Source organism: Bufo gargarizans, chromosome 1, assembly GCF_014858855.1.
Source record: "Bufo gargarizans isolate SCDJY-AF-19 chromosome 1, ASM1485885v1, whole genome shotgun sequence".
In the NCBI taxonomy this organism is placed as follows: domain Eukaryota; kingdom Metazoa; phylum Chordata; class Amphibia; order Anura; family Bufonidae; genus Bufo; species Bufo gargarizans.
This window is the reverse complement of record NC_058080.1, coordinates 124,136,472-124,162,274: the sequence shown is the minus strand read 5'-3', so window position 1 is coordinate 124,162,274 and position 25,803 is coordinate 124,136,472. Positions and strand designations below refer to the sequence as shown.

The window sequence follows — 25,803 nt, the reverse complement described above, 5'->3', positions numbered from 1 at the left end:
TGGTTCCAAGGTACGACTTAAAAATCAACATTATAATGCGACTGAATAATAGCTCATGGCGGACTATTTCATTCACAGCAGAATATTTCATAACAACATTTAAATCATTAACGAGCTGACACTACACAATGGTTTTCTTAAAGAGGATTATTCGGACTCGCCCATAATGGCTTGATGACTCATGTATTGTTTCCAAAATCACAGACTAGGGTCCTACACAATATAATATATAGGGTTGGGGGAGATTTCTTGAGGAAACATTGACATATTGTGCTTGAGACAATGCATCAGGATTACTAATCAAATGATCTCATGTCATGTTAGGGGATTTTATATTTATTTTCTTAAATGTGATCATCCTAACCTTTTTTGAAATTACTTACAGAGATACTACAGCTAGCTACATGGAGGAAACTGCAGAGCTTCCATCTCCCTCTCTCACAATGCTGTGTCACATTCTCTGTCATTCCACATCTCCCCCCAAAGTCTGCCCACAGTTCTATTATCCCCTCTGGAGAATGTGGATGTGCAGCTATTGTAGGGGCACCAGTGGTTTTGTCCTCATGCCAACCTATGACTTAACCCAACTGGCAACAATGATTTGTGCAAAGGATATGATTTATCTTGTAAGAGGAGCAAGCATATTGAGCTGTTGGACAACTCCATAAGGTTGGACCAAGACTAGCTTGTGGAGACAACTGACTTTCATACAAACATTTTTAAATGATTTATGCAATGTTTAACAACTGGGCTGAAACCCGTCATTGACCCTTAATTGCAATGGATTTTATGGTTCTTGCCTTATAATTTTGGTTAATTCCATGGGATAGTCTGTGGGAGGAGCACATTTTGTTGATGTAAAAAGGAACCAGTGAGCAGTTTTGACCCCATGAAGAATGCCAACAGCCCTAAGGGACCAGAAAACCAGTTTAAACATATGATGGCAGTGGAGTCGTAGCATGTCGATACTCTTATTGGGAGCACAAGTAAGTAAAAGTAAGTTTTAGGATAAATGTACGTGTATAACAGTAAAAATGTTGCCGATTTTCTGCGCAGATTAGACCACAAAAAATCAACAGTGGATTAAAGTGCCAATAATGTGAAAATTTCTTCTATATGATGTGACACTTTTCTGCATGGAAGTTGACCAGTGCTGTGGAATTTTAAACCCGCAGCAAGTCATTTTCTGTTGCAGGTTTTGTTGTGGATTTGCACAAAATCTCCTAGCTGACCCTACCCTAAATCTGTTAAGTGTGCTTTGGGTTTTCTCCAACAGCAAAGTGTCCTGGGCTTTCTGCAGTAAACATACCCATATCCTCCTTTCTGCTCTTGAATGATGGCGCTGGTGTCTATCTGCTACAGCAGTGAGTGTGGAACGACTGTGTCAACCAACAGATTTGTAGGATCTGGACTTTGCTCCAGGGCAGCCACTAGGATGCTACCTCCTGGAGTAGTCTCTGTGTGGTTGACAGCTGACCCACTGGTGTGGAGCACTGAGGGATCAGGCAAAACTGTAGCCAGGGACATGTTGAGGTCAGGGCAGGCAGAGTATGAGCAATTTGATAAACAGTCTGAGGTCAGAGCAGGCAGTGAAGGGTCAATACAGAGATCAGGTACAGGTCAGAAAGTGGAGGGTTATAATCCAGGAATTAGACAGAAGTCAGACAAGCAGACACAGCACATCTTTGCAAGGGATAAGCAAGCTAAGTAACCTATTGCTCAGGCACCCTCCCACTGGGGGAAGGTGCATTAAGTACCCCATCCATAGGCTGGTAAAGATTAAGGCATGCACACTGGCTCTTTAATAGCCAGAAGGAGCACATACCCTAAGGCCAGAGTGGGAGACGCTAGGTTAGCAAACCGCCTGCAGTCTGTGTGAGGGGACAACGCTTCCCCTGTGGTCAGACCCGCTGGCAGGATATGAAAAGCAGGAGGCAGGTCCACAATGCAAGGACCTGCAGCACCAGAGCAGGTGAGTGAGACAGCAGAAGCCTGAAGCCACTGCTGCAACACCATCTAAGAGACAGTTAGAGTTGTCCCACAGGAGCAGAGGGGAAGGCCTGAGTAGTGTTTACTGCCGACAGTACAATACACTTCCAAGTTAGGGCACCCCCAGTGGACACTTAGCATTGCAGCATGTGATAAATTAATACTTAAAGGACTCCTGCACTTTGTTTTAACCGACATCCGGGACCCCCGCCGATCAGCTGTTTGAGAAGGCAGCCGAGCTCCAGAAGAGCCGCGGCCTTCTCACTGTTTTTTTTTTTTTTTTTAATTTTTCAAAAATTTATTGGGAAAACTACAAAACATTTACAGTACAAATTTTTACAATCTCTCAATTCTTAGTGACCCGACTAATTATATATAGATATAAATATATTCAACTCATCCTTTCGTTACATTTAGAAAACCCTCCCCTCCCTCCCCCCTAGTCTGTGGTGCGTCAAAGTAGGACCCTTATAAATGAAACAATTTGACCTCAGCTAGTCAATCCTCCAACCACCCCATATCCTATTCCACTGGTCCTCACCTTCCCTCCGTTTGTATATAATTTTCTCATAATTTTTTACCTTATCAGTTAAATTTATCCATGTATTTATGTCTGGAGTGGATCGGGCAAACCAGGTCCGACTGATCAAAACTCTAGCCAACATCAGTATTCTGCTCAGGAAGATCTTTTGATACTTGTAATTTTTTAATTTGGAAAGATCATTAAGCACAAATACTTGTGGTTCAAAAGGAATTCGAATTTTTAGCTTATACATAATACAATTATTAATACTATTCCAGTAGTTTATAAGTTCTGGACAAGTCCATATCATATGGAGAAAGTCCGCTCCTGCAGTGTCACATTTGGGGCAGTTGGACGTGTCTCTTAACCCGCATTTATTCATCCATAGGGGAGTAATATATAATCTATGGCAAATATAGAATTGTATTAGAACATGGTTGAAGTTCTGGGATAGTGAAACCAAATTCTCAAAAATATTCTCCCACCCTTCTATTTGTAAATTCGGACAATCCGCCTCCCACGCTTTTTGTCCTGGTGAGTGTGTATCACTAAACCGTGCCTTAAGTAATAACTTATATATATTTGAAATTTTTGTTCTAGAAAGTGTACCCCCTACCCAATCATTCAAAAAAGATAAATTATCTATATCCAGCAGCCGCTTATCATCCAAACTGGATAGTACAGATCGCAATTGAAAATACCTAAACCATGAAAGGTTTCTTATATTATGTGTCATTTCTATAAAAGATTTAATTTCTCTATCTTTAACTACCTGTGAGATATATAAAATTTTATTCTTCTGCCAAAATGTGTCAGCTGCAATATCATCTAGCCTTTGTAAATACAAATTATGCCAGAGGGGCGTAAATGTAAGTGAACCCTTAACCTTCAACCATGTCCTAGTTATAGCCCACACTTTCAGGAGTAATTTTATAGTCTCTCTGTAGCCTTGCTCATAACTCTTCAATAGGCCAGATTCCAACAAGGTAAAAATATTATTGTGGGCGTGGCTAGTTACCAACTTCCCCAGGAGTGCACTGTTCTCTGATTCATAGCACATCAATAACTGGGCTGCAATAAAATACCCTTTAAAGTAGGGGAGATTTAAACCCCCACACTCCACTGATTTATACAAATATTCCAGCTTAATTCGAACTCGCTTTCTTCCCCATATTAAATCATTAATTATTCTTTCCATAAGTTTAAAATATTTATCTTGTATCCAAATAGGTGTATTCCTGAGCACATAAAGAAATTGTGGTAATATCACCATTTTAACTAGTGAAACTCGATCAGCTCTGGATAGGGGAAGTTTCAGCCAGATCCCTATTTTAGCTCTAATCTTTACCATTATGGGGATCAAATTAAGTTGTACAAAATTTTCAACCCGAGGCGATATAGTCAAACCCAAGTATTGAAAAGTATCAACAATATCTAACTGTGTCACCGGAACCTCTTTCTGTGGCAGGGGGTCTATTGGGAGCAGACTGGTCTTGGCCCAGTTTATAAGAAGACCAGACACCTCACCAAATACTTTAACCATTTGAATAATCCTAGGAAGAGTAATTTCCGTATGGTCTATAAAAAACAAAACATCATCTGCATATAATGAGATACGGTCTTGTGTTCCTAACGTACCGAATCCTTTAACCTGATCATCCTGCCTGATGGCCATCGCAAGGGGTTCGATATAAATATCGAATAACAAGGGAGATAATGGGCAGCCCTGCCGCGTGCCTCTATTTAAATCAATACTACTACTCAGAATTCCATTAAGACTCAATTTTGCCCTTGGAGATCTATACAGTAGCTTAAGAGTACGTATAAACCTTTTTCCAAAGCCCATCCTGGCAAGAACCTTCCAGAGGAAACGCCACTCCACCCTGTCAAAGGCCTTGGAGGCATCCAATGAGAGGATGGAGCGGGCGGTCCCCCCAGGGGCCTGAATATTAGAAAAGAGCCGATGTAAATTATGATGTGTACCCTTGTTTTGGATAAAACCGCTCTGATCCGGATGGACAATGGAGGAAATGACCCTAGAAAGCCTTGTAGCCAGGACCCTCGCGAGAAGCTTTACATCTGCATTGAGCAGTGAAATTGGTCTATAAGATTCTAAATCTAAAGGGTCCTTGCCTTTTTTTGGAATTAATATTATTGTAGCCTCCATCATTGAATCTGGCAGCATCCCATCCTCCATTGATTCAGCAAAGACCTCCAACAGTCTGGGAAGAATACAGTCCCCATATTTACTATAAAATTCATATGGAAGCCCGTCTGAACCAGGAGTGGAGTTAGCTGAACATAGTTTAATAGCTCCCTCAAGTTCCTGAATTGAGACCTCCAATTCTAGTGCTTTCTTTTGCGTCTCAGTAATAGTTGGAAAATTGATCCTGTCTAGATAGAAATCTATCTTATCATCTGTGATGTTAGAGTCAGCTTTATACAGATCAAGGAAGTAATCAAGAAAGGCCTTCTCCACCGGGCCCTGTCTGGTGACTATCCTACCATCACTCAATCGAACCTTATCTATATGTTTTTTGGGTTGTTGATTGGAGATTACTCTGGACAGGAGTTTACCAGGTCGCCCTGACTCGGTAAAATATTTTTGCCCTTTAAAGAAAAGGTTCTGTTGGGCCTTATCCAATAAAAACTTAGAATATATTTGTGTGGCCCTTTGCATATTTTCCCTGTTCTTCTCCGGCTTGTTCATGTAAAAGGATTCTGTCGCCAACACTACATGTTCTTCTAGATTTTTCTGTTTTTTTCCATATTCCCTTCTAAGGTTCGCGATATTACTAACCATCAATCCCCTCATATACGCCTTAAAGGTATCCCATACCACTTGAATTTTTGCTGAGCCATAGTTAATATCCCAGAATCGGCCTATTTCATTTCGAATTATTTCATGTGTCTTTATAACTGATAGCCAATAAGGATTTAGTCTAAAGGGAGGTTTTGATGTATATCTTTCCTGAGATAAGCAAAATTCAAGTAATAGCGGGGAGTGATCCGATATTGACCTCGTTTCATATTTCATTCGCTTTATCAGTTTCACATGTTTACTACTTATCAATACAAGATCTATTCTGGACATCGATTTACCTGCTTTACTAAAGCATGAAAAAACCCTTTTCCCCTGTCCCAGATGTTCCCAAGCATCCTCAAATCCAGCCTCCAGGCAAAACCGTGCCAGGGGAGACCCCTGGACCGGACTGTCACTCCTGACACTCGTAGAAACCCTGTCACGTAGCGGATCGATGACACAGTTAAAGTCGCCAATAATCAATGTTGGACATTCTGGCCATTTATCCATGAATAATAACAGAGAGTTAAGAACCGAAAAGGAAAATGGCGGTGGAATATAGACAAAGGCCAAAATACATATCTTCCCCCCAAGCCTACAATATAAAAAAATAAATCTCCCCTGTTGGTCGACAGAGGATGCTTCACAAACGAAATCAATAAGTCTATGTATCAACACCGTAACACCTCTCGAGTAATTGGAGAAGGTAGAATGATACGTGTGCGCAGCCCATCCCCTGTCGACCACTCTAGTGGTCTCCTCAGTGAGGTGGGTCTCCAACAGGCATACTATTGCTGGTAAATGGGCCTGAGTCAAATCAAAAACCGCTTGTCTCTTACCTCTATCCCCCAAACCACGTATATTCCAAGCAATAATTCTAGTCAGCATCATCAACAATGGTTAAATGGAGAAAAAAGGAGAGAGAAAAAAAATAAACTAAAAAAAGGGAAACCACACCTACTTTGACGCACCACAGCCCAACCCCGCCCCCCCCTCCCCTCACCCCCCTCCTACAGGCAATCCACCACATATTGTAGTAGATTTCTTTCCTATGACCATCCCTCCCACACTCCCCCCACTCAGCCACCCCCATTAGGAAGCAAAGGAAAATACATTTAGGGGTATAAGCCCCTTATAGTAATTATTATTCCCGCCAGATCATAACCCTTCTCACTGTTTACCGCCGGCCCACTGACGTCACTACTAGTATTAACTAGCATGGGCGCGGCTAAGCTCCGTTCAAGAGAACAGAGATTAGCCCCGCCCACGCTAGTTGATACTTGACGTTAGAGGGATGGCGGAAAACAGTGAGAAGGCTTCTGTCGGACCCCCGCCGATCAGAAGCTGATGATCTATCCAGAGGATAGATCATCAGTTAAAACAAAGTGCAGAACCCCCTTTAATTTCTCAGCCGTGCTCCTATATGGTTATATTTTAACTTGTCACCTATATAGCACTGTCAGCAGTTCTGTGTGGTCTAAACTGCTAACAGATTTCATTTACAATGTAAACTTTTCAGAAAATATTTCAATAAATATTTACTTGATTTGCCAACAGAGCATTGTGTGACTTTTTATATCACTATACTTCAGGCTGTCTGCACAATGACAAAATGAAACTCAATTAAAGTATGTGCTTCCCAGGTCATTGATTACAATAATTTCAGTGCCACATAAATTAGTTACCAAAAAAGCACCCTGAAATCCACCCGTAAATAAGTAACTGCTGAGTGCTGGCGTAGCACATGCTGGAATGATACAATTAACAAGATAACAGACATGGATAAAGCACGGTGTAATTGAAAGAAATTTGCATTCAGGGCTGGTGACCTGCACATGGTCGGCCATGCTTGCTGTGTAAGCTCGTCTGTTGGCTGTTTCTATAGTTACAAAAAGCCAGTGCAGCCCAATGAGCTCTCTGCAGCGCTGCTGAAAGGACCAGCCATTTTCCTCCCGGGCAGCAGTGTGCTGTGCTATGCCCTGCTATATCCTTTATTTACAGGGCATAAATCACATCTACTGAGGGCTACAGGAGGACAGCAGGGCTTGCTGATCATTACTGCGGCTGAGAATGCCTTCAAGTCCCTGCTTTGATGAGCTGCTGACTGCTTGTACTAGGAGCTGATTGCAGAAGATGGAATGCAGGCTGATAATGCTGCATATCCTTTATCAGGCAGTGGAGTAGGGGTTTTTTGTCTTGTAAAGGCAAGGTTTCCCTGCAACGTTATCTGAAGGGCTCAGTATTAGCTGCTCACAAGGGAAGCTTAGTGACCCGAACAAAGGGTGTTGCCCTTTTTGTAATCTGTGCTTCTTTTTTTTTTTCTTAATACAAGAAGACAGCAGTAGAGAAGAAGCAGGTGTATCACTCATCTAGGCTCTGAGCTCCAATACACAGCCCCTGCACCGGCTCTGGTGTTACCTTACCCTTCCTGGACAGGTCCTTCCTGAACACTTTAACTGGGGGATCAAGGTACACATCACTACGATCTCCAACTACCTGCATAACAAGGTAAGAATCCATCCCGCTCATGGAAAGCACAATATCATAAATGTCCATGTGCTTGCATAATAAATAGCATCTTATTCAATTTGCTCCAAGGTAAATGTTCCGCTCTGATTTTGTTTATTATATTCTTTGATGTTTTCGACCTGTTAAATGTATATACATTTGTATTGTTTGCCTGCATTAATATCACACTGATATCTATGTTGCTGAACAAATGCATATACATGTGTATTGTTTGCCTGTATTACTATCACATTGATACCTAAAAGGCTGTATAAACGGCATAGAAATTGTATGATGCATAATAAGAAATCATGGCTTTCAGAAGATATGATGTATAAAAAGACTGCACTGATGTCAAAGCACTTGGCCTACAAGAACGTTCTCCTGCCTCACCATTGTTATGTTATCTAGGTCAGGCTAGCAGGTGGCATGTCTTTATGTTTGACAGGGCATTGCCATACCCTGACTAGTAAAAGTTAGTCAATTATTTTCTAATCTGCAGGGGAAGGGTGCTTTTCATGCAATCTACAATGCCGCGGATCAGTAAGGGTTAATGCCGTCCAGCATCCACCCCACCACTCAGCTTTGCACACCCACTGGGTTTCATAGCATGGAGTCATGGGGAAGAATAGACAGCCGGCTGGGAGTGGAGCACATACATATTTTGCACGCCGTCTCACTTTCCCCATAGAAAACAGGATCTATCACACAATGAATGGAGTTTGCTACTTGTCAGATATTCATAACCGCAGCACAGACCAACACCCACCAATAATTCTTCCTCAACCATCAATAGTCTCTTAGGGACAGCACAGCTGTCAATATTGGTAAAGGTCAATACAGGCAGGAGAAGCAGCCATGGGTTAATGTTTAAATCATATAAAAGGGAAGAGATGCAGGTCCACACACTAAGCCTGAGCTCAGGAAGAAGGGAGATGTGCTGCATTCGCTCAACTAGTTGCGATTACAATGTCCTTCCTAACAGAAGGCATCTTCTTTGTTCCGTCACTATGCCTACAAACATTAGAATGTCCATAGCGTTGTCCAGGTGTTCTGTTTGATACACTGTATCTGGACTAACAATGCGGCTCAAGTTCTAATCACAATGGGCGTATGGATGTCACTGTCATATCCTTTAGATAAACTTTATTGACATGAATCCCTGTACACATGTGTACAACCCAGTATTATAGCGGTGGAAGCATGCAGATTTAGTACTGTTAGGCTTTACCGCCACCGTTTCTTTAGAATTGACATTTTTCTGTTTCCTTTTGAATGCTTATTTAGGTCTTTTAATGGCCAGGGGGGCTCCTCATCTCTACTATGCATTGTGATGCTATTGATTTTCTCACCCCTCCCCCAACCTGTAATGCTGCATGCTATTTTTTTTCTACTGTGCAATAGATTTCATTTTGCCTTACAATGAACGTGTGATTGGAATGGCCTGCACTATATGCATAATAGAAATACATACAGGTAGCCAAGTTATTAGACCTGTAATCCCATAGCCATGTACATAAAGTGTAAAACAAAGGAAGTGTAAAAGTCTGATGACGCTGGGCGTGTAAGAGGAATATGCTTTTTAATGCCACCTTCTGAGGGAAGATAAATGAAGGTGACAGACACAAGGCCCACCCAGAAACATACCACTATGGCTGCACTCTGCTTTCTTAACCTGTTTACAAGGACGGCACCAAAACACTTAGCTTTTCATGATGGCAGCTATATAACACATTATTATTATAGCAGGGGGCTGTAAAACTTTGAATTTATGGCTCCAATGCTTTTGTTAAACTCTGTGCCTCATCATCACCTCTTGCGTTGAGTAAAGCATTCGAAGCGGAATTTAGTCTATAGTTTAGGAAAACTTTAATTCGCAATGAATCCAAATTTCCTCGCGCTTCATGGTAACGAATCAGGTTTTTCGAAAATGGTGGTTGCACGTGTTACAAAGCAAAACTAAGCTTGAGAATGCGAGATCACCCATAATGCTGTGCAGCCAGCATATTCGCAGATATCTATCCACTGTGATGTCACAGCCCTAAAAAACTCTCGTCCCGTGCGGTCTCCATCATTGTCCTGTGAGCTGAGCATAGGGAGAAACGTGGCAAGCGCTCATGCGTTAGCGACAGTGTTGCTGAAAACAAATTATAGAAGAATTCAATACCAATAAGATAGAAGCCTTTATTATTCCAGTGCTCAGTGTGCCAACCCATACCATACAGTCTGCACCCCTTAGGGGGGGGGGGGGCAGGTTTAAATGATGACCATCCACATCTTTTGCTGGCTTTACTTCCTAGAAAAGTCATCAATATGTAGAGAGAGAAGGAGCTGGATGTTCGTGATGACATTCTAATCGATATTAGACAATGTGGAAAAGAAGGAAGAGCAGATGGAAGAAGGGCTCCTAACTGTAGGGCAGGAGAGCGCTCAGGTTGGAGAAGTAGGTATGCCAGCATATTGTGCCCCACCTAACCAGCCAAAACCCCCACCACCAGCAACAGCCCCTGTTTAAAGGTAAAATAAAGGTGCAGCACGGCCATTAACAATGAAGACCGACTATACAGTGCATTTTTTAAATAAAAGGCAGCTGTGGGCTAATTGGCCATGCGGTTCTTCACCACAGCATGGGCACAACCTTTCATAGCACAGCCACTCCGTGTGGCCATACCCTAAGGCCTCATGCACACGGCCATGGCCCGGCCATGCCCGTATTGTGGCAATATATACGGGCCCCGGCTGTTTGTGCACCGCATGCAGACCCGTTTACTTGAAAGGAACAGAGGCACGGAAGCACTACGAAGTGCTTACATGGAATTTTTCTTCATGCCTCCGCACCCCAAAAAATAGAACATGTTCTATTTTTTTGTAGTGCAGACGAATCCCGGACCCATTCAAGCTGAATGGTTCCGGATCTGTCTGCGGCAGCAGCACAAATTGTGCCAGTGCATTGGGAACCGCAAATTGTGGTCCCCAATGCATGGAGAGGCCGGCCAATGGCCGTGTACATGAGGCTTGAGGCAGAGTGGCCTGGGTATACCTGATTCTTAGCGATTCGTGACTCAAATTTCTTGGGGAACTTCGGCAAAGGTGCCGAATCGAATTTTCTAAAACTTGCACTTCTCTAATCACTACCACCATCCTTTTTAAAACTAGAGTATAGATATTTGTTGGCAGTAAATCCACTTAAACAACCGCTTACTTATACCCTTACTATGAAGGAACAAATCCCCACCTACTCTCCCAGCCTGGGTGGACAAGGTTGACCAGCTCTTCCGATTTGAAGAACTGGCTCACTGGGAATCCAACACCTACTCAAAAATTCTGAAGGTTTGGAATCCATGGAAGGTGTACAGGAGCTCTAGGTCATAATTTCCTCACCTCTAAAAGCTATCCAGATCTCGGGTGGCAGACGGGACGGAAGCGACTTAATCTGCTGGCTCCTACTACTTATCATTTACTACTTACCCAGCTCGCAAAATTGCTGGACTTCTTTTGCGGTTACCATGTATAAACCTTTATCCCTAAATAGAGAGCAGTGTAAGATCTCCCATCTTCTTATCCCGCTCTTCTCTTTTCTTAACTTTCTCTCACCCCCCTCTCCTATTTTCTAACCTGCTTTGCTTCTCTCAGTGACCCTCTTATTTTGTCTACTGCTTCTCAGGATGTGAGATACTCCTGTAGCTGCTCTGAGAGGAAGCGTTCTCGATGGTGTGCGGCCAAAAAAAAGCTATTATTTTATGGGCTGCAAGCATTTGCTTGTTTGCTGGCTGATCGATGCCACATTTACACAGGCAAATTATCTTTTATTTCCAAAAACTGACCTACTCATTGTCTAAGTAAATAGGCCTTAAGCCATGGACTGCCAGAAATGTGACCAATATAAAATGAGTTGGAGGGACAATGTGTAGAATGGCAAATCCTAGAACTAATATACTTTGGGATTAGCTGGGTGAGCATGCCTCACCACAGTGTGATTCAATAGCTTTTTTTTTGTCTAAACATATCTGTGATTGATAAAGGGGTTATACCATAACTACCCCTTTTCACTACATTTGACCTGTTATATTGGTCATAAAAATAAGTTAGGTGGGAGTCCAACGTCTTTTTGCCAGGAACGAGAGTTTCTAAATTTCTGTTTCCTGCTGAAGTGCAGGACAAGAATGCAGTCACTCGCTGTAGAGATGAATGGGAGTGTTAGGAACAGCCTAATGCGCTCACACATCATATAAGGGAAAAAAAGCGTTAACATGGAATAACCTCTTTAATCGGTTCATATCCATAACATAGCTGCCCATCTCCTAGATCCTCTATAAACCCGTACCCTCAGAATGGTTGAGCATGCAGGTTTACTCCTGGGGAGAAAAAAAGGATCAAGGATGTTTATATAAAATACCTACAATCTTGTTTCCCCCATTATCTGGGATAAGGTGTAGTCTGGATGCCCCATACATATAAGCTTGTTTACTGACATATATCTTTGACAGATTCCCATGAGAAGGCCAGTGTCATATATATTGTATCTGTGGCTGTCAGATTTAATGTACCCCAATTCTACCCAAACATGAGTCAATAAATGGGCAAAGCTCTACCTACCAGGTTTCTAAGCATATAGTTATGTTTCACATGCCAATATATTCTGCAACCTGGATCAAAAAGACATAATAAAAAATATAACATTTGCTTAGCCTTCCTCAAGCATTTTTGCCTTACGGAGGGGTGCTGTATGTATTTCTTTTTTCTTCCATGCCATTAGCCATGAGCTGCAGTGAAGATAATAGAGAGGTGTATAAATGTGACTTAGAACATACAGATTGCAGTGTTCATTCCATGCATCTTACTTTGATGGAAATCACTGTACTTTTTAGAATGTAGGACAATTTATAGTAAATTTCAGATTTTACATTAAAGGCATTATTGCATTGTACTCATTTTGAGCTAAAAATAATTATTTCAATTGGACTTTATTTAAAAAAAATGTTGAGCCATTTCCCTACACAGCTTTGAGTTTATCTACTAGCAGGATTTGTATTTTCTCTTGGCTTGTCAGGCAGGGATCTGATGGGCTCCTTATCTCTGACCTTATAAACACTCATTAAAGCTTAATTCTTATTCTACTGATAAGAATGTTGCTTAAATAAGTGTTTATGACCTTTTAGTAATTTAGAGATAAGGTTTTTTAGATAACTGGCATAAAGTGAAAGTATCAGTCACACAGCTAGAAAAACAATAAACCCTTTGTGACAGAGCGGCTTAATATTTTTAATAAAGACCAATTGAAAAAATGATTTTCGAAACAAAATGAGGAAAATCATGAAAAAAATTGTCCCGAAGGTGTACATAGCCTTTAAAGGCTTTTTCCAACACTTTTACAGTGATGACCTTTGGATAGGTCATCAGTATTTGATTGGAGGGGGTCCAACACCCAGGACCATCGCTGATCATCTGTTTGATAATGCACCGACCCTTGCTGTAGCGCCATGACCTTCTTGCTGCTTAACCTAGGCCATGTGATGTCAAGTTTATCGGTCACATGGCCTAGGTGCAGCTCAGGCCCATTTAAGTTAACGTACAATGTATGGCACAGTGCTTGGTGAGCTGCGAGAAGGCTGTGGCGCTACTGCGAGCACCAGCGCCTTCTCAAACATCTGACCGGCGGGGTTCCAGGTGTCGGACCTCCACGGATCAGATATTGATGACCTATCCAGTGGATAGGTCATGAGTATAAGGCTACTTTCACACTAGCGTTCGATCGGATCCGTTCTGAACGGATCCGATCATAATAATGCAGACGGAGGCTCCGTTCAGAACGGATCCGTCTGCATTATTTTAGCATATAACAGCTAAGTGTGAAAATAGCCTCGTACGGATCCGTCCAGACTTTCAATGTAAAGTCAATGGGGGACGGATCCGCCTGAAGATTGAGCCATATTGTGGCATCTTCAAACGGATCCGTCCCCATTGACTTACATTGTAAGTCTGGACGGATCCGCACGCCTCCGCACGGCCAGGCGGACACCCGAACGCTGCAAGCAGCGTTCAGCTGTCCGCCTGTCCGTGCGGAGGCGAGCGGAGCGGAGGCTGAACGCCGCCAGACTGATGCAGTCTGAGCGGATCCGCATCCATTCAGACTGCATCAGGGCTGGACGGCTGCGTTCGGGTCCGCTCGTGAGCCCCTTCAAACGGAGCTCACGAGCGGACCGACGAACGCTAGTGTGAAAGTAGCCTAAAAGTCTTGGAAACCCCCTTTAAATGAACTTTAATAAACTTAATTGCCTCTTCTTTATTTTAGAACAAGTGCCTAGAAAATTGCAATTGTATCCACTATTAATTCTAACATTTACTCACAAGCAATCCCATTACATTGTAATGGTCAGTAATATAAGAGTCATTTTTGCTGTGATTAGAGCAGTGAACGAGTTGATCATCTCGTACAATACATAAGCAAAGCAGCTACAGTATACAGTCATACCTAAATTATTGTGATACCTTGCATGACTATTTCATCTGCCAGAAGAGTAACATATTATGGGAGAGGGTGAATGCACTGAAATGCTGATATGCATGCTTGATGAATGAATTTCTGGGTTTGTATTAAAACAATTACGGTATTTAAAAGAGCAGATAAAATGCTTTGCAATATATACCATGAGGTATGTTTCACCCAACACAACCATGAGCAACTTCTGTATATATAGATCTCTGTCTGGCACGGTTGGCAACCATCCGCAAATTCCTAGCCAGTCCTTAAAAATATGGCACTGTGTCCGTGTCTGCACTTGTACAGATTATTGTGATTGCAGTTATCATTATTTTGCAGGTCAGAGTAAATATAGTTCATGTGTCCATATAAGTATCTAAGTTGTAGACATGTATTACTAATTATCTTTATGGTTTTCAAATTATCCATAACTAGTGTTGAGCGAACTTGTGTTTTAAGTTCGGCGTCTAAAGTTCGGGTTCGGGTTATCGAAGAATCACGTTATGGATTCCGCTACCACGGACCATAACGTTATTTAGAATCCATAACGCGATTCTTCGATAACCCGAAACCGTACTTTAGATGCCAAACTTAAAACACAAGTTCGCTCAACACTATCCATAACTCATCTGGGGTCATGCTCGTACTGTGAACATAGCAGTATGCTCAATATAGCTGCAAACCCAAAGTGGGTTGGCCATGTTTCTAAAAATGTATCTAGATGATCCAAAAATAACAATTATTGTAACATACATGTATAAATTGCAAGCATAAAAGTGTAGGTGTGGACATGTCACGTAGTTACATGACCACAACCACTTTGTAGTTTCTAACACTTGAATGACAGATACACTATCATTCATGCACTGTATGTATCTGCATTATTCACCATATAGTCAATACTATCATACACAGGGATTGCCAAGGCATCTCCTGGTTTGCATTAAAGGGATTTTGCAGGAGTAGAATATTAATTACTTATCCTCAGGATAGGTCATCAATATGCGATCACTGAGAGTCCTGGCATTGCCACTGATCAGCTGTTTGATAAGGCCGTAATGCTGCAGCCTCCTCACAGTTTATCACTTTACATTGTACAGCGTCTGTGTTTGGTATTGCAGCCCAGGTCCATTCAGAAAATGACCTATTGCTTAGATATCTGTTAAGAATAAATCAAGGCAACTGGACGTACTGTAGATTTCTTGAAAACGTTTCACTCGTTCTTCCAACGAGCTTTCTCAATTCTGAGTGACTGTACAAGAATTCTCTGGGAATAAATATGTAACTGAATCAACATCTGGTAATTATACCCAGCATGGGGGGGTTAGACATCTATTGTCTGCCACATACAATGCTGTCTTGACACCTTTTTCTGGGAGGTCATTATCACCGACTGACTCCAATTAGGATAATGGAATCAACACCTTTGACCCCATGCAGGGTATAATGACCCCTGACCCCATGCTGGGTATAATTACCAGATGTTGATTCAGTTACATATTTATTCCCAGAGAATTCTTGTACAGTCACTCAGAATTGAGAAAGCTCATTGGAAGAACGAGTGAAACGTTTTCAAGAAATCTACAGTAAGTCCAGTTGCCTTGATTTATTCTTTACAGATATACCATGACCTGGATAAATGAGAACCTCCACAGACATATTGCTTAGATCAAATTTTTATGTTTAACATATATTTTTTAAGAATGTTTGATGATGTTATTTTTAAACAAAAAGCATACAATTCTGCAGTTTTTGGACTCTTCACTTCTTGGTCTGCACATCTCTTTATGTCATTCTAATCCTGCCTGAAATGATAAGAAGATATCATCTCTGTGTATAGATAAGACGAGATCTACCAGTCACAATAGGTGATTGTCAGAGCTCATCTCTTCTTTCCTTGTACAATGACCTCTGCACAGGTCACAGAGCATGCTTAGAAAACCATAGAAGTCAATGATGTCCCCTCCTGACTATTGTGTCTATAAACCATGAGGCTGCCGTAAACCAATTTTCACACCACTTTCTAAATGCTGTTAAGAACAGCTCAGGCAAGATGGTCGCCCCATAATCATGTTCAGGAAACAGAAAAAATAAATCTGCAAAAAGGATATGTGTTGCTATCTGGTTCAGAGCGGAACCTGGACATATCCCCTTCTTCACCCAGGCAGCCCCTCTGATGCTCTCCCTTGGGCAAGGGCAGGGGCTTTTTCATTAGATCCGTATAGCAGTGTTCCCAGTGATGTCACCGACACTAATGGGCAGGCTTTAGTACAGCACGCCCTCCATAACTTTCGGGGCTCCATTCTCAGTGTAGGTGCAGGTCACAGAGGTGGAACACGTATCTAAAAGACAATGGGGGCATATCATTAATTGTTGTCACTAAAATATTGGCAGGGGACATATACCTCATTTGTCTCAAGTGAAATTTATGTCCCAGGAGGACATGACCTTCACTCGATCAAAAAAACAGCCAAGCAACAAGGGAAGTTTTATGAAATTAAAGAAAGCACTCTCACAAACATTTTTTCATCTCTGAGTTGTTAGAAAGTTACATGATGTAAACAGCTGAGGATCAGAAGGGAGGTTATAACTCACAAATACAGTCACTGGTAAGAAGATTACCTTCACTACAGTTTACATCATGCACCTTTGTAACAGGTTAGAGAATGAAAATTTTCATGGGAGTGCTACTTTACCAGAAAAAAAGTCTTTGTTCCCTATAGTAACCAATAGTAACCAATCACAGCACAGCTTTCTCAGTGCTCTTGAAAAATAAAAATTGCGCAGTGATTGGTTGCTATGGCCAACTAACACAGTTTTTTATTTAGACTGTTTGATAAATCTGCCCCATTGTATAGTGACAATACCTGACTAAAGTGATTTCCATTTCCATTAGGGTTTATCAGTTTTCTGGGTTAATTTTCAGCATTTTTCTCAAGATTTTTTTCTTTTATTTCTTATGATTAATTATTAAACATTGATGCATTTCTATCTTACCCTGTGTTCTAAGTAAAAATGAAACAAAAGAAATGAAAATCAAACGTTTCCAGTAACTTTAATGCAGCAGTGTCATTTATTGTGAACTATGCATAAATTAAGACTGACCTGGCTGCCCGCCACACTCCGCCATGGTTTTGAATGATTCAGGAGGTGAAGACAGGATCAAGTAATGAGAAAGTCTGTCTAACAATCAGCCTGTGTAGATCATATTATAGTATTTGGATACTACAAAATGGGAGGAAGTTTCTGTACACTACATTATCTGAATCTATGGTGCACATACACTGCTCACATACTATGCTTTCTATTATAATTCTGCTGCATGGAATGGCTATGGAATGATGTCACCTTACATCACAAAAAGTGTAATACCAAGCGATCAAAAAGTCATATGCACCCCAAAATAGTGACAATCAAACCGTCATCTCATCCCGCAAAAAATGAGACTCTACCTGAGACAGTTGCCCAAAAAATATAAAAACTATGGCTTTCAGAATATGGAGACACTAAAAAATGGGGGTTTTTTTTGTTTAAAATTTAATAAATAAAAAAGTATACATGTTAGGTATTGCCGTGTCCATAAGAACCTGCTGTATAAAAATATCACATGACCTAACCCCTCAGGTGTACACTGTAAAAAATGTTTTTAAAAAGTGTGTCAAAAAAGGCATTTTTTGTCACCTTACATCACAAAAAGTGTAATACCAAGCGATCAAAAAGTCATATGCACCCTAAAATAGTACCAATAAAAAAATTAGCCCCTACATAAGACAATCACCCAAAAAAAAAAATATGGCTTTCAGAATATGGAGACACAATAAAAAATGTTTAATTATGTAAAACTGAAACAAATATTGTCATATTTGGTATTGTCGCGTCCGTAACAACCTGCTCTCTAAAAATACCACATGATCTAACCTGTTAGATAAACACTGTAAATAAGAAAAAATAAAAACGGTGCCAAAACAGCTATTTTTGTTACCTTGCCTCACAAAAAGTGTAATATAGTGCAACCAAAAATCACACAGTTGTGTTCAAAATTATTCAACCCCCACTGAAATTGAGTGTTTTGGCCAGTTTGACATTGATTTTGATAATTTCAGTCATCTTCTTTACAATTAAATCAAAGAGGCACTTGTAAGTCAAACAAATATAACATAACATTTATAATGAAATAACCACAAATGTCTTTTCTGTGCTCACATCATTATCAGTTTTATTAAACCCCCAAGTGACATTCAATCTTAGTACTTAGTACAACATTCTTTTACAGTTATAACAGCTTTTAAACGTGAAGCATAGCTTGACACAAGTGTCTTGCAGCGATCTACGGGTATCTTCGCCCATTCTTCATGGGCAAAAGCCTCCAGTTCAGTCACATTCTTAGGCTTGCGCGCTGCAACTGCTTTCTTTAAGTCCCACCAGAGGTTCTCAATCGGATTTAAGTCTGGTGACTGCGATGGCCACTTCAAAATGTTCCAACCTTTAATCTGCAACCATGCTCTAGTGGGCTTGGAGATATGCTTGGGATCATTGTCCTGTTGAAAGGTCCAACGTCTCCCAAGCCTCAGGTTTGTGACGGACTGCATCACATTTTCATCCAATATCTCCTGGTACTGAAGATAATTCATGGTACCTTGCACACGCTGAAGCTTCCCTGTACCTGTAGAAGCAAAACAGCCCCAAAGCATGATTGACCCCCCCCCCCCCCCGCCATGCTTCACAGTAGGCAAGGTGTTCTTTTCTTCATAGGCCTTGTTCTTCCTCCTCCAAACATAGCGTTGATTCATGGGCCCAAACAGTTCTAATTTTGTTTCATCAGTCCACAGAACACTATCCCAAAACTTTTGTGGTTTGTCCACAGGACTTTTGGCATACTGCAGTCGACTCTTCTTATTCTTTGGAGACAGCAAGGGAGTGCGCCTGGGAGTTCTGGCATGGAGGCCTTTATTACGCAGTGTGCGCCCTATTGTCTGAGCTGAAACTTCAGTACCCACATCTGACAAATCTTTTTTCAGTTCCTCAGCAGTCACACGGGGACTTTTCTCCACTTTGCGCTTCAGGTAGCGCACAGCAGTCGAAGTCAGCATGTTCTTTCTGCCACGACCAGGTAGCGTTTCAACAGTGCCCTTTGCCTTGAATTTGCGAATGATGCTTCCTATGGTGTCTCTTGGTATGTTTAACATCTTTGAAATCTTCTTATAGCCATTGCCCTTCCTTATGAAGAGAAATCACCTCTTCTCTTGTCTTCCTGGACCATTCTCTTGACTTCACCATGTTTGTAAACACACCAGTAAATGTCTAGAAGGAGCTGAGTATCACAGTCCTTTTAAATCTGCCTAATTGGTGCTTATTATGCTTGATTGCTGCTCCTTGACATCCACAGGTGTTTTCAATACCTGATCGAAAACACTTGAATGAACCTCTGTTCTTAAGAGTGATAGTCTTTAAGGGGTTGAATAATTGTGTCAATGAAGAAATCACACAAAAAACATTTACTACTGTATTACAAAAACAATTGATGTCATTTTAGTTGCATTTGGTTCTTTAAAAAGTCCTTGTAAGATTTCATTCTGAACACAATTAAAAATGTACACTAAATTCCCTAAAACCCTTTACAGCATTGGGGGTTGAATAATTTTGAACACAACTGTATGTACCCTAAAATAGTACCAACAAAACTGCCACCTTTTCCCATAGTTTCCAAAAGGGGGTCTTTTTTGGAGTTTCTACTCTAGGGGTTCATCAGGGGGTCTTCAAATGTGACACAGCAGCTTAAAATTATTCTAGTGAAATCTGCCTTCCAAAAAGCATATGGTGTTCTTTTCCTTCTGCGTCCTGCCGTGTGGCCGTACAGCAGTTTACGACCAGATATGGGGGTTTCTGTAAACAACAGAATCAGGGTAATAAATATTGAGTTGTGTTTGGCTGTTAACCCTTGCTTTGTTACTGGAAAAAATGGATTAAAATGGAATATCTGCCCAAAAAGTGAAATTCTGAAATTTAATCTCCATTTTCCATTAATTCTTGTGGATCACATAAAGAGTTAACAAAGTTTGTAAAATCAGTTTTGAATACCTTGAGATGTGTAGTTTCTAAAATGGGGTAAATTTTTTCGAGTTTCTACTCTAGGGGTGCATCAGGGGGTCTTCAAATGTGACATGACAGCTTAAAATTATCCCAGTGAAATCTGCCTTTCAAAAACCATATGGCGTTCCTTTCCTTCTGCGCCCTGCCGTGTGCCCGTACAGCAGCTTATGACCACATATGGGGTGTTTCTGTAAACTGCAGAATCAGGGTAATAAATATTGAGTTTTGTTTGGCTGTTAACCCTTCCTTTGTTAGAAGAAAAAAATTGATTAAAATGGAAAATCTGCCAAAAAAGTGAAATTCTGAAATTTCATCTCCATTTTCAATTAATTCTTGTGGAACACCTAAAGGGTAAAAAAAGTTAGTAAAATCAGTTTTGAATACCTTGACGGGTGTAGTTTCTAAAATGGGGTAATTTTTGGGTGGTTTCTATTATGTAAGCCTCACAAAGTGACTTCAGACCTGAACTGGTCCTTAAAAAGTGGGTTTTGGAAATTTTCTAAAAAATTTCAAGATTTGCTTCTAAATTTCTAAGCCTAACGTCACCAAAAAAAATGGCATTCACAAAATGATTCAAACATGAAGTACACATATGGGGAATGTAAAGTAATAACTATTATAAGAGTAGAGAAATTTAAATTTGGAAATTTGCTACTTTTTCCAAATTTTTGGTAAATTTGGAATTTTTTTATAAAGAAAAATTTAATTTTTTGACTCAATTTTACCACTGTCAGGTAGTACAATATGTGATGAGAAAACAATCTCAGAATGGCCTGGATAAGTAAAAGCGTTTTAAAGTTATTACCACATAAAGTGACACATGTCAGATTTGCAAAAAATGACCTGGTCCTTAAAGGGATTCTGTCACCTCCCCTAAGGCAAAAAACGATTTAAAAGCAGCCATGCAGCACAGCTTACCTGGATTAGGCTGTGCTGTTCAATCTTGAAATCCGTCCAGCAGTTAGTTCAAAAAACGAGTTTGATCAATGAGGAAATGCGTCCTGAAGGTGCCCAGAGGGGCGTTTTTTTCTTCTGAGAGAGCCCAGTCCCGCCCCTTTTTCAGTGCCCAGCCCGCCTTCCTTTTACTTCCTAACCGCCGCCCCCAGCCTGCCACAGCCTCTCCTGCCTCTCCTCCCCCTCCCTCTTGCCGAACGAAGTCTCGCACAGGCGCAGTACCCACTGAGGGCTGCGCCTGTGCGATCATCAGGAGACTGAGGGCGGCAGCTTCATCTTCGTCACTGGGCATGCGCCGAGCCCAGTGACGTCCGATGCTCGCTCTTCCCTGCTGACTGAGGGAAGAGCGAGCATCGGACGTCACTGGGCTCGGCGCATGCCCAGTGACGAAGATGAAGCTGCCGCCCTCAGTCTCCTGATGATCGCACAGGCGCAGCCCTCAGTGGGTACTGCGCCTGTGCGAGACTTCGTTCGGCAAGAGGGAGGGGGAGGAGAGGCAGGAGAGGCTGTGGCAGGCTGGGGGCGGCGGTTAGGAAGTAAAAGGAAGGCGGGCTGGGCACTGAAAAAGGGGCGGGACTGGGCTCTCTCAGAAGAAAAAAACGCCCCTCTGGGCACCTTCAGGACGCATTTCCTCATTGATCAAACTCGTTTTTTGAACTAACTGCTGGACGGATTTCAAGATTGAACAGCACAGCCTAATCCAGGTAAGCTGTGCTGCATGGCTGCTTTTAAATCGTTTTTTGCCTTAGGGGAGGTGACAGAATCCCTTTAAGGTGAAAAATGGCAAGGTCCTTAAGGGGTTAAAACAAACAGACTAGCACTAGCAGCTGGCCAAATTATATATAAGGAGTGTGCAATTATAGGGGAAAAAAAGCTGCTTCCTTGTAACAAATCCAAATTTCAGTATACATTGTTATAGGTGCTTCAAATGATTAACATGACAGCAACATGCTTTCCAGCAGCTCACGCTATAAGGCGAGACACACTGCTGAGGTTCCACACCCATTGTTAATGAAACAAGACAATTTTGACATAGGGGACTGTATGATGATCATTCCTGCTGCACAGACGTAAGTCCTCAGCAGAGAAGCTGTACGGCACCACACAGAGCCCCGCATGGCTTTATACTATGAAGCTGCAGGAACTCCATATGTCACCATAAAATGCTATGCCAGGTGACATTTATACCAGGCTATTCTCTTTTGCATCTAATAGAAAAAGACTGTACATTTCCGTATGAATCGGAAACCTCTGGATGCCTCCATATGTAACTGGAGAATTGCAGAGGTACACAAGGTTCTTATGTACTTCTATATGTGCATGAAAACAGCTCTGTACAAAACAGACCCCTAATCCAGCCATATGCATGTGTCCTAATTAACTGGGGAAAGAACAGAGCACATACATGACCTCCTTTTTATCTTATCAGCTGAAGATCCGTCAATTCCAGGCCTCCTCTTTTTCCGCTTCTCAGACTGCCCAGTGCATACTGTGAATTTGGTAGTTCAAGACACTTCCTGCTTCCTTTGGATTGGCCAGAGCTGTTCAGGAAGGGACGGATTGGCCATAGACCTTACATGACCTTTCCCGGTGGGCCGATGCCCAGGGGGCCATCTGAACCTTCCACACGGCTGGCCAGTGGACATTTTTGGGGATGTATTTTGTGCTGTTGGCTAAAGTATTTTGTGATAGACAGTGGTATTTAGCACTGTTGGGGTGGTATAATGTGCCACAATATTGTATTGCTGGCCCTGCCTTTCATTACTTTGGACCTGACTACAAAACGGGACCACTTTTAGTATTTTTTCCAGGGCCACTTTAAGTTCCCAGTCTGCCCCTGTGCTCAGGGGAACAGTTCTGGCCAATCCAAGAGCAGGACTGGACTAGTAGGAAGTGTCTTGGGCTACCACTGCAAAGTATGCATCATATAGTCTGAATAGTGGTGTAGCCATCTGGAATGGCAGAGGAGGAGCCTCAGAATTAGAGAATCTGCAAACTCAAACGATGACAAGGAAAACACCAGATAAGTTTGTTTCCCAGTTAATGTGAGTTTTTTTTCCCCAGAGATAAATGAAAGATACATTGAGCAATATTTTTCATTTTGCCATGGAAAAAGCATCAGCAAGTTCTGGTTGATGGGGCCTTAGAAGAAAAGGTTGGAGAATTCCTATGCAACAATAGATAATTGAATAATTATCTATTGTTGCATAACAACAGTAATTTTAAGATGTATAATTATCAAAAGTCTCCAAATTATGGGTTAATTATTTCTAAGTATTTTCATGAAGTTTCCTTCTTCAACTAGGAGGAGTCCACAAAATGCTGAAAACTCAAAGTAGTAAAACGTTATCTGCAATAGATAACTTTAGGGAATCCAGTACTATGTTTAAAGCTATTGTTGTTCCAACATGGCAATGAGAATGTGAAATGTGCCGCATTTCATCACTCTCAATTTCTTGACCATATATGCCTAATCCCATGTACATGTACAGATGCAGCAAACCTTAACTTGACACCTAACATGTTAAATACACAGTTGCAATAAACTATAACTTGACACTTAACAGAACAAAATTAGTTGAAAATGTCAATGTAAAGTTTGCTGTCACATTAAGGTTGCTACATTGCTTATTGCATCCATGTCCACAGATTCTGTCTAAAATTTATTGGAAATTGGTTTCCTTGCATCCAAAATTTTACTGACGAGAACACTCTTATCACTCAACTACAACCTGTGGGTTTTACAGAGACAGGATACAAACACCAATAGACTTTAATGGTGCCCTACTGTATAGCTCCAATTTCATACTTAGGCAAATGGAGGTTTTGAATCTGTACAGAAAAAAAATAATGGCATGTTCCATCATATTATGAAGGTTCCCCTTATAGAAACATTGCTTCTTGAAGAGAATAATTCCATCAGAAGGTGTCATAAAGAGCCCGAAACAACTGATCCCTGACTGCCTATGACTTGGATGCTTGAAGACTTAGGGCTCTTTCACACTTGCGTTGTCCGGATCCGTCGTGTACTCCATTTGCCGAAAGTGCCCGCCGGATCCGTAACACCGCAAGTGAACTGAAAGCATTTGAAGACGGATCCGTCTTCAAAATGTGTTCAGTGTTACTATGGCACCCAGGATGCTATTAAAGTCCTAGTTGCCATAGTAGTAGTGGGGAGTGGGGGAGCAGTATACTTACCGTCCGTGCGGCTCCCGGGGCGCTCCAGAATGACGTCAGAGCGCCCCATGCGCATGGATGACATGATCCATGCGATCACGTCATCCATGCGCGTGGGGCGCCCTGACGTCACTCTGAAGCGCCCCGGGAGCCACACAGACGGTAAGTATACTGCTCCCCACTACATATTACCATGGCTGCCAGGACTTTAGCGTCCTGGCAGCCATGGTAACCTTTCAGAAAAAGCTAAACGTCGGATCCGGTAATGCGCCGAAACGACGTTTAGCTTAAGGCCGGATCCGGATTAATGCCTTTCAATGGGCATTAATTCCGGATCCAGCCTTGCGGCAAGTGTTCAGGATTTTTGGCCGGAGCAAAAAGCGCAGCATGCTGCAGTATTTTCTCTGGCCAAAAAACGTTCCGGTCCTGAACTGAAGACATCCTGATGCATCCTGAACGGATTTCTCTCCATTCAGAATGCATTAGGATAAAACTGATCAGGATTCTTCCGGCATAGAGCCCCGACGACGGAACTCTATGCCGGAAGAAAAGAACGCGGGTGTGAAAGAGCCCTTACTACATATAGCTGGATTTAATCTGATATACAGTATCTACAAAGTTCAATAGAAAATAAAACATAATTAGATATATTTAGACAAAACTAATTAGTCCAAGGACATTTTGTAATTAGGCACATCAAGCATCTGTTTCTTTCACTGTGATCGTTTTGAGCTCATAGGTATTACAATTATAATGGTAGTAAAAGACATTTTAAGCATAAACACTTAAAATGCCCATCAAGGGAATGCCCGTCAGGAGGTTGCAGGGGTCTCATTCTCATTTCTATATATTTCTCATTACTGCTTTGCAATGACTTGACTGTTTTATATGGGAGTTTACATATTACCTTCTACACACTATTAGGCCTCTTTCACACTACAGTTTTTTGCGTTCCGTATACGGTCCGTTTTTTGCGTTCCGTATACGGTCCGTATACGGAACCATTCATTTCAATGGTTCCGCAAAAAAACGGAATGTGTTCCGTATGCATTCCGTTTCCGTATTTCCGTTTTTCCGTTCCGTTGAAAAGATAGAACATGTCCTATATTTGGCTGAGAATCACAGTCCGTGGCTCCATTCAAGTCAATGGGGCCGCAAAAAAAACTGAACACATACGGAAATGCATCCGTATGTCTTCCGTATCCGTTCCGTTTTTTGCGGAACCATCAATTGAAAATGTTATGCCCAGCCCAATTTTTAATATGAAATTACTGTATA

The 25,803-nt window shown here is 41.5% G+C and overlaps 1 protein-coding gene across 4 annotated transcripts in view; it reads left to right on the top strand.

Annotated features, from left to right (window-relative positions):
• Positions 1-7,242: 7,242 nt before the first annotated feature.
• SORBS2 (sorbin and SH3 domain containing 2) overlaps positions 7,243-25,803 on the top strand; it is a 280,974-nt gene continuing 262,413 nt past the window's right edge. For 2 of the 4 annotated variants that reach the window (XM_044297811.1, XM_044297818.1), the window contains exon 1: positions 7,245-7,823. The gene's annotated coding sequence lies outside the window, so the exon portion shown is untranslated. Of the gene's footprint in view, positions 7,824-25,803 lie in introns of all 4 variants that reach the window. The other 2 variants (XM_044297794.1, XM_044297802.1) reach the window with 2 other exon arrangements.